This window comes from Taudactylus pleione, unplaced genomic scaffold, assembly GCF_031769625.1.
Source record: "Taudactylus pleione unplaced genomic scaffold, aTauple2 ptg000987l, whole genome shotgun sequence".
NCBI lineage: Eukaryota > Metazoa > Chordata > Amphibia > Anura > Myobatrachidae > Taudactylus > Taudactylus pleione.
In genome coordinates, this window is record NW_028285388.1 from 159,417 (window position 1) to 173,231 (window position 13,815).

The following is a 13,815-nucleotide window of genomic DNA, read 5'->3' on the forward strand; positions in this document are numbered from 1 at the left end:
CGATCTGTCTGTGTACTGCGAGCTCGTGATTGTACATTGCAGACGCTAGTTTGTGCACGCGCACTGCGACTTAGACGCATGCGCAGACTGGCGACAATCGCTCCTAGCGAGCGGGTCTGAATCAGGTCCGCAGTCAGGAAGCTGGCGGTATTACATACTGATTCCTCCAACTGAAAAATGTAGAAGGGACTGTGGACCGGATTCATTATGGATCGCTATTGTAATTACAAACGCAGATGGACGATTGTTGCTTACTGCGCACGTGCAAAGGAATCGCTGTGATCACACTGCGATCGCAGAGACCACGCAGACCAATCTCAGAGTGATTGACAGGAAGTGAATGTTTGGGGGTGTAAATGGGGTGGGGGGGGTTGACGCAACGTAGGTGTGTCAGTGCGTCTGAACGCTGTTACAAAGGCATGCATAAATTACTCACTGCGATGGTATACGCAGCTTGAGCTCTCACTGCGTGCGACGAGGTTGGCAATTTCTGAGTAAGGTCTGACCTTGTGTAGTTGTGTGTGAGGCTCCGATGTTACCGATGTTTGCAAAGTATTACGTATGTGAGTAAGGGGAAGTGGGCATACTTATGTTGGCCTGCGACGGCGTTACCATTGCAAACAGCATATTTTCGCAGTGGGTCTGTGTGCGCAATCCTAGCCTGTGATCGCAATAGTGATCCGTAGTGAATCCGATCCTATGTGCTTCCTTCCTGCAGGCAGATGATGTGCGATTCCTGTATACAATACTGCCCTTCCCTATACACATTATCACGTCACATACACTGCCCCAGTTATATATACTCAGTATATGGATGTTTCCCTATACACATTATCACATCACATAAACTGCCCCAGTTATATATACTCAGTATATGGATGTTTCCCTATACACATTATCAGGTCACATAAACTGCCCCAGTTATATATACTCAGTATATGGATGTTTCCCTATACACATTATCAGGTCACATAAACTGCCCCAGTTATATATACTCAGTATATGGATGTTTCCCTATACACATTATCAGGTCACATAAACTGCCCCAGTTATATATACTCAGTATATGGGTGTTTCCCTATACACATTATCATGTCACATAAACTGCCCCAGTTATATATACTCAGTATATGGGTGTTTCCCTATACACATTATCATGTCACATACACTGCCCCAGTTATATATACTCAGTATATGGGTGTTTCCCTATACACATTATCACGTCACATAAACTGCCCCAGTTATATATACTCAGTATATGGATGTTTCCCTATACACATTATCAGGTCACATAAACTGCCCCAGTTATATATACTCAGTATATGGATGTTTCCCTATACACATTATCAGGTCACATAAACTGCCCCAGTTATATATACTCAGTATATGGGTGTTTCCCTATACACATTATCATGTCACATAAACTGCCCCAGTTATATATACTCAGTATATGGGTGTTTCCCTATACACATTATCATGTCACATAAACTGCCCCAGTTATATATACTCAGTATATGGGTGTTTCCCTATACACATTATCATGTCACATAAACTGCCCCAGTTATATATACTCAGTATATGGGTGTTTCCCTATACACATTATCAGGTCACATAAACTGCCCCAGTTATATATACTCAGTATATGGGTGTTTCCCTATACACATTATCATGTCACATAAACTGCCCCAGTTATATATACTCAGTATATGGGTGTTTCCCTATACACATTATCATGTCACATACACTGCCCCAGTTATATATACTCAGTATATGGGTGTTTCCCTATACACATTATCACGTCACATAAACTGCCCCAGTTATATATACTCAGTATATGGATGTTTCCCTATACACATTATCAGGTCACATAAACTGCCCCAGTTATATATACTCAGTATATGGATGTTTCCCTATACACATTATCAGGTCACATAAACTGCCCCAGTTATATATACTCAGTATATGGATGTTTCCCTATACACATTATCAGGTCACATAAACTGCCCCAGTTATATATACTCAGTATATGGGTGTTTCCCTATACACATTATCAGGTCACATAAACTGCCCCAGTTATATATACTCAGTATATGGGTGTTTCCCTATACACATTATCACGTCACATAAACTGCCCCAGTTATATATACTCAGTATATGGATGTTTCCCTATACACATTATCAGGTCACATAAACTGCCCCAGTTATATATACTCAGTATATGGATGTTTCCCTATACACATTATCAGGTCACATAAACTGCCCCAGTTATATATACTCAGTATATGGGTGTTTCCCTATACACATTATCATGTCACATAAACTGCCCCAGTTATATATACTCAGTATATGGGTGTTTCCCTATACACATTATCATGTCACATAAACTGCCCCAGTTATATATACTCAGTATATGGGTGTTTCCCTATACACATTATCATGTCACATAAACTGCCCCAGTTATATATACTCAGTATATGGATGTTTCCCTATACACATTATCATGTCACATAAACTGCCCCAGTTATATATACTCAGTATATGGGTGTTTCCCTATACACATTATCATGTCACATAAACTGCCCCAGTTATATATACTCAGTATATGGATGTTTCCCTATACACATTATCACGTCACATACACTGCCCCAGTTATATATACTCAGTATATGGATGTTTCCCTATACACATTATCATGTCACATAAACTGCCCCAGTTATATATACTCAGTATATGGATGTTTCCCTATACACATTATCATGTCACATAAACTGCCCCAGTTATATATACTCAGTATATGGGTGTTTCCCTATACACATTATCATGTCACATAAACTGCCCCAGTTATTATCATGTAACATAAACCTAAACTGCCCCAGTTATTACTCGCATGTGAGTAACAATGAGTGTTAGCTGAGAAACCAGAACTCTATGCTCAGGATGTGAGACGTACAGGGAGGGTGAGACGTATAGGGTGGGCTGCTCCTGAATAGTGTGTGGAAGTTTCTGATATGATACATAACACCGGAAAATGCTGTTAAATAACAGTAAAAATGATCTATAAATCAAATAAAGTCTAGAACTTTTTTAAATCAATTTAAAATAGAAATAAGAATTGATCACAGAAACGCGTCAGAAAAAGTTGATATGTCTGTAAATTATGAAGAAAATAAAGGAATTGATATTGTTCTATACAAAATGTTTTTGTAAATAATACTTATACATGTATTTTGTGGATCAAGTTTTGCTAGCACCGTATATATGTTTATTTTTTTATGTAAATTATGATAATATAAATCCTGGGGAATGAACCAAAAATCCCAAATGTCCGCAGTAATCCGGTGCCTTGAATAGTTGTCTCCAAGTTGAAATGTGGTAACAGGAAGTTTCCCGTCCACTTAGTTCTATATTCTGCTCTATATGTAGGGCAGTGCCTGTTCCTGATAGTGTGCCAAGTATCTCTATTACCTCATCTGGGCACAGCCAGAATTTATCCCCAGGCTGTGGGCTGCTGGCATTGAGAATGTCGCCATGCAGGGGCTCCCTCTACAGTTGTGTGCCCTGCAGGTGACCGCTGAGTGATGTGAAATACCGTACGGTCCAAGTGAATGCGCGGATCGACGCTATCTGTTCTAGACTAGTGCGGGCGGGGAGTCTGTTAGGCGTTTGCATATTTTCTCACATAGGCTGCATGGGAAATCGCAGCTGCGACTATAATGGCGGACAACACTGAATGAGGCCCAATGTTTAGTACAGCATTTCCCCTCTCCTGCGTCCCTTTTTATAACTGCCAGGATCCACAAACTGTCCTGTCACCCCATGTTTTCCGACACACAAACAGGTCAACAAATCGATCTCGGTGACTGCACTTACGGAATACGTGGGCAGCGGCTCTGGCTGATCAATGAACCTCTAGGAGTATAAAATGTTACCGTTGCTAAAATGAGGTGGAAGTAATTTCCATATCTCAACAAGTCAGTGAGAAACCAGCCGTGGTTCTGCCGTGGGCGATGATAGATAGGCGCCAAAGTGCATGGATTTTGCTGCGGAGCAGAATGGTCATAGGCAGCGAGTGTGCGTTCCGTGCACAGGGCACAGTGCAAAAGTGAGGTTTCCCGCTTGGAGTGAGAGGATTGAAATGAGGTAACGGAGCGGCAAGTGTGAATTTGTAGGGGTGTTGCTTGTCTGCCGAGGGGCGCACCACCAAATCCATAAATGAGTCTCCGCTGAGCAGTATTATAGAAGAAAATCCTAAATGTGTCATTTAACAAAGCGGTGTTTACCCTATTCCACAGTGCGCCTCAAGCTTTGTCCTAATGATCCTCCTTATCGTCATCATTTTATGGTTTCTTACTACTGTATGTACTACTAGCCTAATGCAGAAATCTCCTGCAGAAGGATAATTAGCACTTCAGATCGCAGTCCACAGTATTCTCAATGGGAACTACGATCTGACCCCCTATGTACTAAACCCTGAAAAGCAAAGCACAGTGTCCGCTTACCCTGGAGGAGTATTAAACAAATGTGAAAGAATACAGTAGAGGATATTCTCGTTACCAATGAAAATATCCGCCAATAAACGGATACTTAATAATCACGGCAGTTCCGCTATTATTAATACATTCATACATAGGCCCCTAAAGGGTAATTTAACTTCAGTGACCGGTTAATGCAACACAATAAATCGCATGCGGTAATCTCTGTTTTTGAGTGTGCATCAGCATTTTTATCACTATCTTGCGAACGGCTAATTTTAGGGGCAATAATTTCAGGTTCTGTGCCAGGCAAATAATCCAAGTTCCTGCTAAAAATCCCCCAAACACTCAGCACCTATCGCTTACATTGGACTTTGAAATCATGATATGGATACCTAACTAAAACCTCTATGCAATCCTGTCTATACCTTCTAAAATCCTGCCTAAACCTTCTAAAATTGTCGCTATTTAGCGTAATGAGTCTCACAGAAAATAAATGCTTTCAGACTTTGAGTGTGGTTCCAAAGCACAAAAAGTTATTATTCAATATAAAAACAGATGGTTACATGCTGTGATCTAAAGAGAATTAGCGCAAATAAATCATACAGACCCAAGGTACAGTTGTTACATATGCACGCGCTATGGACCCAGATACCGGCATCAGCATTAGAAACCTCCGTCAACAGCACAGCAAGAAGATTCAAGACTGGGGTCAGAGAGCACACATATATACTCTTACAGGAATAGGCAATACAATAGACAAGTTTGGCATGATTCCATTGGTTCTTCTTAAAGGTGCTTCTGGTACAGGATAGTTCATAGGTCAATTAGAATGGACACAAACAGCCTCTACTAGCCCTTTGTATCCTTTTCCCACTGCATGCTAATCTAAGCTGCTAACATTACAGAGTACATTTTAATGTTTTTAACTCTCTATAGTCCATAGTTTGCAGACGCATGTTGCGATCTTCTCACCGACAATACCGAAAATCTGTTGAGAGACACTGGATCAGTACAACACCAAACATGGTCTGCTTACCATGTACTAAACCTTAGATATCAAATAACCTTTCTTACACAACATTAATAATTACTGAATAAACCTTGAATATTACACTTTAATGCTAGGGAACCTTTTATGTAAGTGTGCAGGGTATTGGGGAATTGGGAAAAGACGCTAATTAGCGCTGTGCGACTGTGTTTTGTGGAGTACACCATGGTACGTGTTTTGCAGGGTTGATCATTTTATATGTATTAGTGGCTGTCTGTATTTATGTGGTGAGGACTTTTAACTTCTTTATATTGCGTGGGAATCGCACGACGCTAAATAATAGCATCGCCGTATGTACTTATAATGGCGAGTTTCACTAAAATGACGCTGGGTGGCCAGTCGCAAAATGGCGTCTCATTGCCATTCGCAAAATGGCGTCGCCTCGATCTAATTTTAAACCGATCCTGTCTCAGCCAATTATCCGGCTTCGACAATGAAATCACAAGTTATCTGTTAGCAATGAGTAAGCTGCATACACACGTAAAGATTTTCTGTCCCACCAGCTAGCTGATTATTTGGAATGAAAATCCGGTAATGTATGGGAGTAACTGATCAGCAATTTGCTCCCAAATGCCAGAAAATGGACAAAAACTGTTGTTAGAACAAATTGTTTAGATCAAACATTTAACAAACTTGTCTGACGACCATTTTCATCTGTTTTCTGGCATTTAGGAGCAAATTGCTGATCATCAGTTACTCCCATACGTAACCAGGTTTTCATTCCAACCAATCAACTAGTTGGATGGTTGGACAGAAAACCTTTACGTGTGTACCCAGCTTAACCCCTTGTTTATGCCGTTTAGTGCTGCGGGGGCAGTAGCTAGAAACAGCAACCTCATACCTCTCTATCATATTCGTGCCTCAGCCACCTAACACAGCACTAGTGAACAAGAGAGTGACCAGGTTTTCATGCCTCACAGATGACGTATTTGTGAATATCAACAGGAAGATGGTCTCAGTAACGGCGACTTTGGCTGCCTGCGCCTTGTACCTGCCCTATATGTACGGTGAGTGTCTTATCCCAACTGACGGAGGAAAGCAGAGGGGTAATAATAATGGGGCAAATACTACTTCCCAATTAATTGGAACTGGATATATTAATGTACTGTATAAACGTTACCAATCATTTCTCACCTACAGAATATTCCTGTATATTTGTTTTACTAATAGAGGATTGCTAGGGATCTGCAGAACATTGCTCTGTCCTATCTACCCCCTGACAGATACAAAGTGATATATACTGCAGATTATTACATTACTGACCTCTATATAGCTGCAGAACATTGCTCTGTCCTATCTACCCCCTGACAGATACATAGAGTAGTGCTGTGCAGATGTTGAGAGGTCGGTAATATAATAATCTGCAGAATTTATCACTGTCCCATCTATCCCCTGACAGATACATAGCAATACTGTATATTATGCAGATTATTACATTACTGACCTCTCTAGACATCTGCAGAACATTGCCCTGTTCCATCTACCCTCTGACAGATACATAGCAATACTGTATATTATGCAGATTATTACATTACTGACCTGCACAGGTGTATGTTAATTGACTAACACAATAGATCTGCAGGTGGTACTAATTATTCCTGAGGATACTAAAAAACATGCAGTTAGGGCACACGTCCACTAGCCGATTTCTATGAGCGATTGAACCATAACAATATCGTTATGGTTCAATCGCTCATCAATCGGCCACATTAATGTCTGTAATGACCAGTGATGCGCGCTCCCGCTGGTCGGTTCCGACATCAATCATCGGCCGAACATGCTGAACAACCTGACGATAACGACAGGTTGAGCATGTTAGGGGATGATTGATGTTCCTACACTGAACGACTGCTCGCTCAGTATAGGCACAGCACAGACTGTCAAACGACTGCACGATTATTACAATGTCGTAAATAATCGTGCAGTCGTTTTTAGTTCTGCTAATGGATGTGCGCCTTTAGGGTTCCATGAGGACAGAGTTTGAGAAACACTGATCTAAAAGCACTTCCAGGAATGCACATGTATGTCAGCGGCACATAACACATTGAGGGCCTAATTCAGACTCGCGAGCGCTGAGCGCTCGCAAGCGGGTCGATGTTAGCCCAGTGCGCATGACGGAGGCGGCTCCGTCGTGCATATGCGGAGACCTGGATAGTGACGGGCAAGCCGTCGCTATGGGTTTCGCTACAAAGGGGGCGTGCTGTCGATGGTGAGTGACAGCACGCCCCCTTTGGTGGACGTGCGAGGGGCGTGGCTACCCAGATGGCTACCGTCTGGGGCCAGCCCCACTGACATCGCAAGTGATGTCAGTGGGAGTGCTCTCGGCTCTGATAGAGCCAAAAGCACTCCAGGGCTTGCGGCAACGAGACCCTACCACAAGGGTCTCGTAGCAAGCCCAATGGTCACGATGGTCTTGACCATCGCGACCATCTTCCTGGCCGCTCGCTATAGGTCACCCACAGCTATACGAGTGGCCAGGAGGCCGCTCTAAAATTAAGAAGGACGGCCCTGATTCAGAGCCGGACGCTCTGACAGAGCGCTCGCTCTGTATCAGGGTCGGCCTTCTTGTTTTTTAGAGCGGCCTCCTGGCCGCTCGCATAGCTGTGGGTGACCACCCACAGCTATAGCGAGCGGCCAGGAAGATGGTTGCGATGATCAAGACCATTGCGACCATTGGGCTTGCGACGAGACCCTTGTGGTAGGGTCTTGTTGCCGCAAGCCCCAGAGAGATTTCGGCTCTAACAGAGCCGAAATCTCTCCCACTGACATCACTCGTGATATCAGAGGGGCCGCCCCCAAACGTGGGAACGCCTCCGTTTGGGCAGCCACTCCCCCAGCCCGCCCACCAAAGGGGGCGTGCTGTCACTCAACATCGACAGCACGCCCCCTTTGGTACGAGACTCGGAGCGACGGTTTGCCTGTCACTATCCGGGTCTCGCGCATGCGCACGATGGAACCGGCTCCGTCATGCGCACTGGGCCACCATCGACCCGCTTGCGAGCGGGTCTGAATCAGACCCTGAGATCACACAGACTATACTGTGAGGGATTTATCTACACTACAGGGTGCAGTCACTACAGGGTGTGGTTGCTGCATTATAGTGAAAGTATTCTAGGGAGAGGCACCAGTACAAAGGGGAATGCCCCATGTACACATTCTTTATTCTATCTAGGAGTGCACTGGAGAGAGATGTTGTCCAGGCCGGTCTGATAAAGGTAGGTGCTCTCCCTCTGCAGAATATCTCTTCCGCAGAGTCTTTCTTCTCTATAGAATTGGGCTGCTAATATCCCAGGCTCTAATAACATTCAGAGCAGACTGAATGCATCGCATATTGCTGGTCAAGGCTGCACCACTCTGTTCTAATAATAATCTTTTTCAGGAATCTGCAGATTATCGCACTAAGGGGTCTATGTACTAAGCCTTGGAGAGAGATAAAGTTGTAACTAATTAACTCCTAACTGTCATTTTTCAAACACAGCCTGTGTGACAGTGACAGTTAGGAACTGATTGGTACGTTACCTCCGTCCACTTTATCTCTCCCCAAGGCTTAGTACATACATAGACCCCCTGTTATCACCGCAGGTGCACCCCTCAGTATACTAAGAAATCTCAGTGTAGTAACAGGTTCATTTTCTGTCCTGACCTGTGTATTGTCTGCTATGTATTACGGTATTTCTAGGTGAATTGTGCTTCTGTATACAGAACGCCATGCAGGATGGGAAACTACATCCCTTCCCTTATTAGGAGATCTGCCTGGCCAGGAACTGCAGTGGTTACTGGGGCTGCATCCAGGACACACTAGGCTGATGGGGTCAGGCAGAATTATCTTAAAAACATAATGAGCAAAAAAATCATTATCATTATAATATAACTGCTAAAATCTGTGAATCAGTAAAACTGACACGTCTGTAAACATAATTAATAACTATGACAACTGACATCACTGTGGATAACACAAATAAAATATATTCACATGTTCACCAGATTATGCAACTGCAATAAATTATAATGAAATCACCCTGCAAAGATGCTATAATAATAATATACAATGACTGACTAATAACTGACAGATCTGAGATAAAGAGGTCTTTGTGCCGGATTTAGCAGCGTCTGTATTTGCAACTACTGTACGTACTCAGATCGGCCGATTGTACAGTACAGCGCACGTGCGTGCGTGTGCTGCAGTCACACTGTGATTACGCACGCAGATAGGAATCCATCGCAGAGTGAGTGACAGGCTGTGAGCGTTTGGGGGTGGTGACGGGGGAGAAACGCAGGCGTGCCTGTACGTTTGATCGCCATTGCATGGGCTGGCACAAATTAACCAATGCGATTGCATACCCAGCTTGTGTACTCACTGCATGCGACAAGGCTTGCAATTTCTGCAAGGGATTTGCCCCCCAGCACACTGCAGCAAAAACAATACTTAAATCCTACATGATAATAGCGATTCAGAGGTATTAGTTACATACATTTGCAAATATATGAATAAGCGCCAGGCCAATCGTCAAGGCTCCTCTATACTGGCGTCCCTAGCATTAAGGGGTTCACGTCCGAGAAGCAAGGCACCCCAAAAAAATTCCAACCAAGGGCCATCCCCAGGGCATTTTCTGTGTTCAGAGTAAACCCCGCCCTTTACAAGCACCTGTGTTATGCAATTAAGCTGATCTGAGCAACTAACATTTCTTTTGCAATTTCTGCAAGGGGTCAGACCTGCTGTAACTGTGCATGACGGGCCAATGTGCTTCAATGGTGCCGATGTATACGCAGGACTGCGAGGTATTACGGATATGAGAAAGCAGCATCTCTATGCTGGATGAGCTGCGGCAGGCATTAGCATATTTTCGCAGCTTCATTGCGTGCGATTACGCAGCTGCGATCACAATTGCAATCCTTACTGAATCAGGCTCTATGTACTAAGCCTTGGAGAGAGATAAAGTACCAACCAATCAGCTCCTAATGGATTGTCTAAAGACTACTTTGCTTCCTTTTTCCAGTTGTGGGAGGGTTTCATAGATTTTTTTTGCTTTGGCTCTAGATCGTACATTTGAGCTTTCGTTGTACTTCTTGGTATGAAACCCGGATTTTATTGGACAACCCAACAATTTCCTTCCCTTCTTCAGGCTGAAATTTCTGGGTCCTTTTTCCTGTTTTATTTATCTTTTTGGGAGATCTTTTTGTTTTAGGGGGTGTTGCCTGGGATGCAGTCAGGTAGCCGACGGTCAAAATGCTCCCGGGGGGGACTTAGGGTTAGGCGCCCCCCCAAGAGCGTTAGGTTTAGGCTAAGTTAAGGGGGGGTTAGAGTTAGGCACCCACGGGGGGATGTTAGGGTTAGGCACCCCCCCCCAGGAGACTTAGGTTTAGGCTGTGGGGAAAGGGGGGTTAGGTTTAGGCACAAGGGATGGAGGTTAGGATTAGGCATCCTTAAAGGAGGGTTAGGTTTGGGGGGGAGGGTAGTAGGGTTAGTAAATACTCACCTTTGGAGCTGTCGGGATCTTCACTGCTGCCTGTCTTCTGGAGTCAGGATTTGAACCGCCAGACCTCATACCGATCCCTGTTGCCTACCAGGCTTAGATTGATCTGGATGCAATGTACTATGGCCTTGATTCAGACCCACTCGCGAGCGGCTGTCCGCTCGCAAGTGGGTCGATGTTCTGCACTGAGCATGCGCACGACGGAGGGAGCTCCGTCGTGCGCATGCGCCAGACGCGACGAGCGAAGGACTTTCCTTCGCTCGTTGTGTCTGATCAAAGGGGGCGTGCTGTCGATGTTGATTGACAGCACGCCCCCTTTGGTGGGTGTGCCGGGGGCGTGCCTCCCTGACGGTGGCGTTCCTAAGGGAACGCCTCCCGTCAGAAGCCGGCCCACTGACATCACTAGTGATGTCAGTGGGAGTGATTTTTTTCTCTGATAGAGCCAAAATCACTCCAGGGCTTGCGGCAGACGAGGCCCTACCACAATGGTCTTGTCGCAAGCCCGATGGTCACGATGGTCTTGACCATCGCGACCATCATCATGGACACATCATAACCCACAGCTATGCGAGCGTCCACGAGGCCGCCTCGCAAAAAAAAAAAAAAAACCTTGATTCAGAGCGGGCGCTCGTTCAGAGCGTCTGGCTCTGAATCAGGCCCAGAGTTCCAAAGGTCGGGAGCAGCACAGGCAAAATCTCGGATGCGCGAGTGGGAGGAAGTAATCAGTTGGCAAGAGAGGCGGCATGCATTAGTTGAGCGAAGTGGACGGGTGGGAGTGTGAAGGGAGAGAAGGTCAGAAATGTATGTGGGAGAGGATTTGGTGAGGGCTTTGGACCTCATTCAGAGCCGCTCGCTATTTGCGGTCGTTCGTTTAAAAAAAAGGGGTGGCTATTCAAATGAACCGTTCGCACTTTGCGGTCTGTTCACGCCTCTAAGTCTGAACGAGCGAGCAAAACTTGCGGTCGAAATTTTGAAAAATACGCCCCCTGCCCGCTCGCATCATACGTCATGTCCGCTATTTATTAGATTAATCGAGTACATCGAACAGCGTATGAACTGCTCGCTATTCTTGTGGTTGGTTTTTTCAACCACTATTTTGCGAGTAGTTCTGACTAAGAAAAAACCAAGTGACGTGGTCGCTGACGCTGCTGTATTAATTATGCACACCCATAAAACGCCTGTTTTGACCTTTAAGCACGCCTGCGTTCTGAATTCCACTCCCCGTTTTCAAGCACCTTCCCCTGTTACCACCCACATACGCCTCCTCCTGTCACTCAAAATAGCAGACATTCGTTATTTTGCGAACAAACGATTTTCGGCCGCACTGACTGGTTCGCGCATGCGTATTACAATCCGTATGCATGCGCAGTTGTGCGAACATCGCTCAGTGTGAACGAGCGGCCGCTTACGAGCGGCTCTGAATCAGGTCCTTTGTAAGTGAATGTAAGAACCTTGAATTGGCATCTGAAGAGGAAGGGGAGCCAGTGTAGGGCTTGAAGGAGAGGGGAGGCAGATGTAGAACGTTTGGAGAGGAAGATGAGCCGAGCAGCAGCACTGAGGACCGATTGTAGTGGAGAGAGGTGAGAGACTGGGAGGCCAGATAGGAGAAGGTTACAGCAGGGCCACAACTAGGGGGGGGGCTAGAGGTGCACGTGCATCGGGAGGGGATTGCGGGGGGGTGAAATAGCAGACTCTGCCATCTGAAAATGGCCGCCGACGAAGAGGAGACTAATGCTAGAGGTCCTTACTGGACCTCTAGTGTCTGTCTCTTTCTTGGCGGCGGCCATTTTTGGATGGCAGAGTCTGCATGGACTCTGCTGAAAACGGCCATAAAAAAATGGCCACGGCCAAGGAAGAGACAGATGCTAGAGGTCCTAGTGGACCTCTAGTGTCTGTTAGCAGAGCGCAATGCACACAGCGTTCCCGGAAGTGCCGGGAACGCTGGTGCTGCAGGGAGAGGATGCTGAGAGCTGCATCTTCTCACTTCAAACCCCCCTGGCAACGAGCATAAACCCCCCTGGCTGAGCATAAACCCCCATGGCAACGAGCATGGAACCCCATGGCAACGAGCATGGAACCCCGTGGCAACGAGCATGGAACCCCATGGCAACGAGCATGGAACCCCTGACAACAAGCATGAAACCCCCTGGCAATGAGCATAAATCCCCTGACAACAAGCATGAAACCCCATGGCAACGAGCAGGTAATTTTAATGTAATTAGAAGCATTACTGTGGGGCATAAAATGGTGTCGGGCAAATATGTAAGTGGCACTTTCGTAATAGGCATCACAGTGTGTGGCATAATGTGTAATGGGCATTATGGTGTATGGAATAATGTAAGTCACTATACCAGGGACGTCTGAGTAATGCACTGCCTTATGGAGGAGCAAGGACAAAATCCAGGTACGGGAAGGGAGGGGGGCTCAAAATTGCTGCCTTGCACCGGGTGACAGATATCCTAGTTTCGGCCCTGGTTACAGTAGTCCAATCTGGAGATGACCAGTGAGTGGATGAGAGTTATGTTATGATATGTCTATATTTTTACTCATACATGCCTACCCTCCTGGTTTTCATGGGAGGCTCACGATTTTTCGGGTAACCCCCCCGCACCCCCTGGAAGGGTAGGCATTTCTCCCATATTCTGCTCACTTCCTAGTGAAGTGGGCAGAATGAGGAGAATACCCGCGGCGATCACAGGTCTCCGTGAAGGGGGCGGGGCATAAGAGGTGATTCTTCATGAATCACATAATTTGGCCCCTATGTAAATTTGACCCAATCGCTGCAATTTTACCATGAGGGGCGGGGCTTAATGACGCA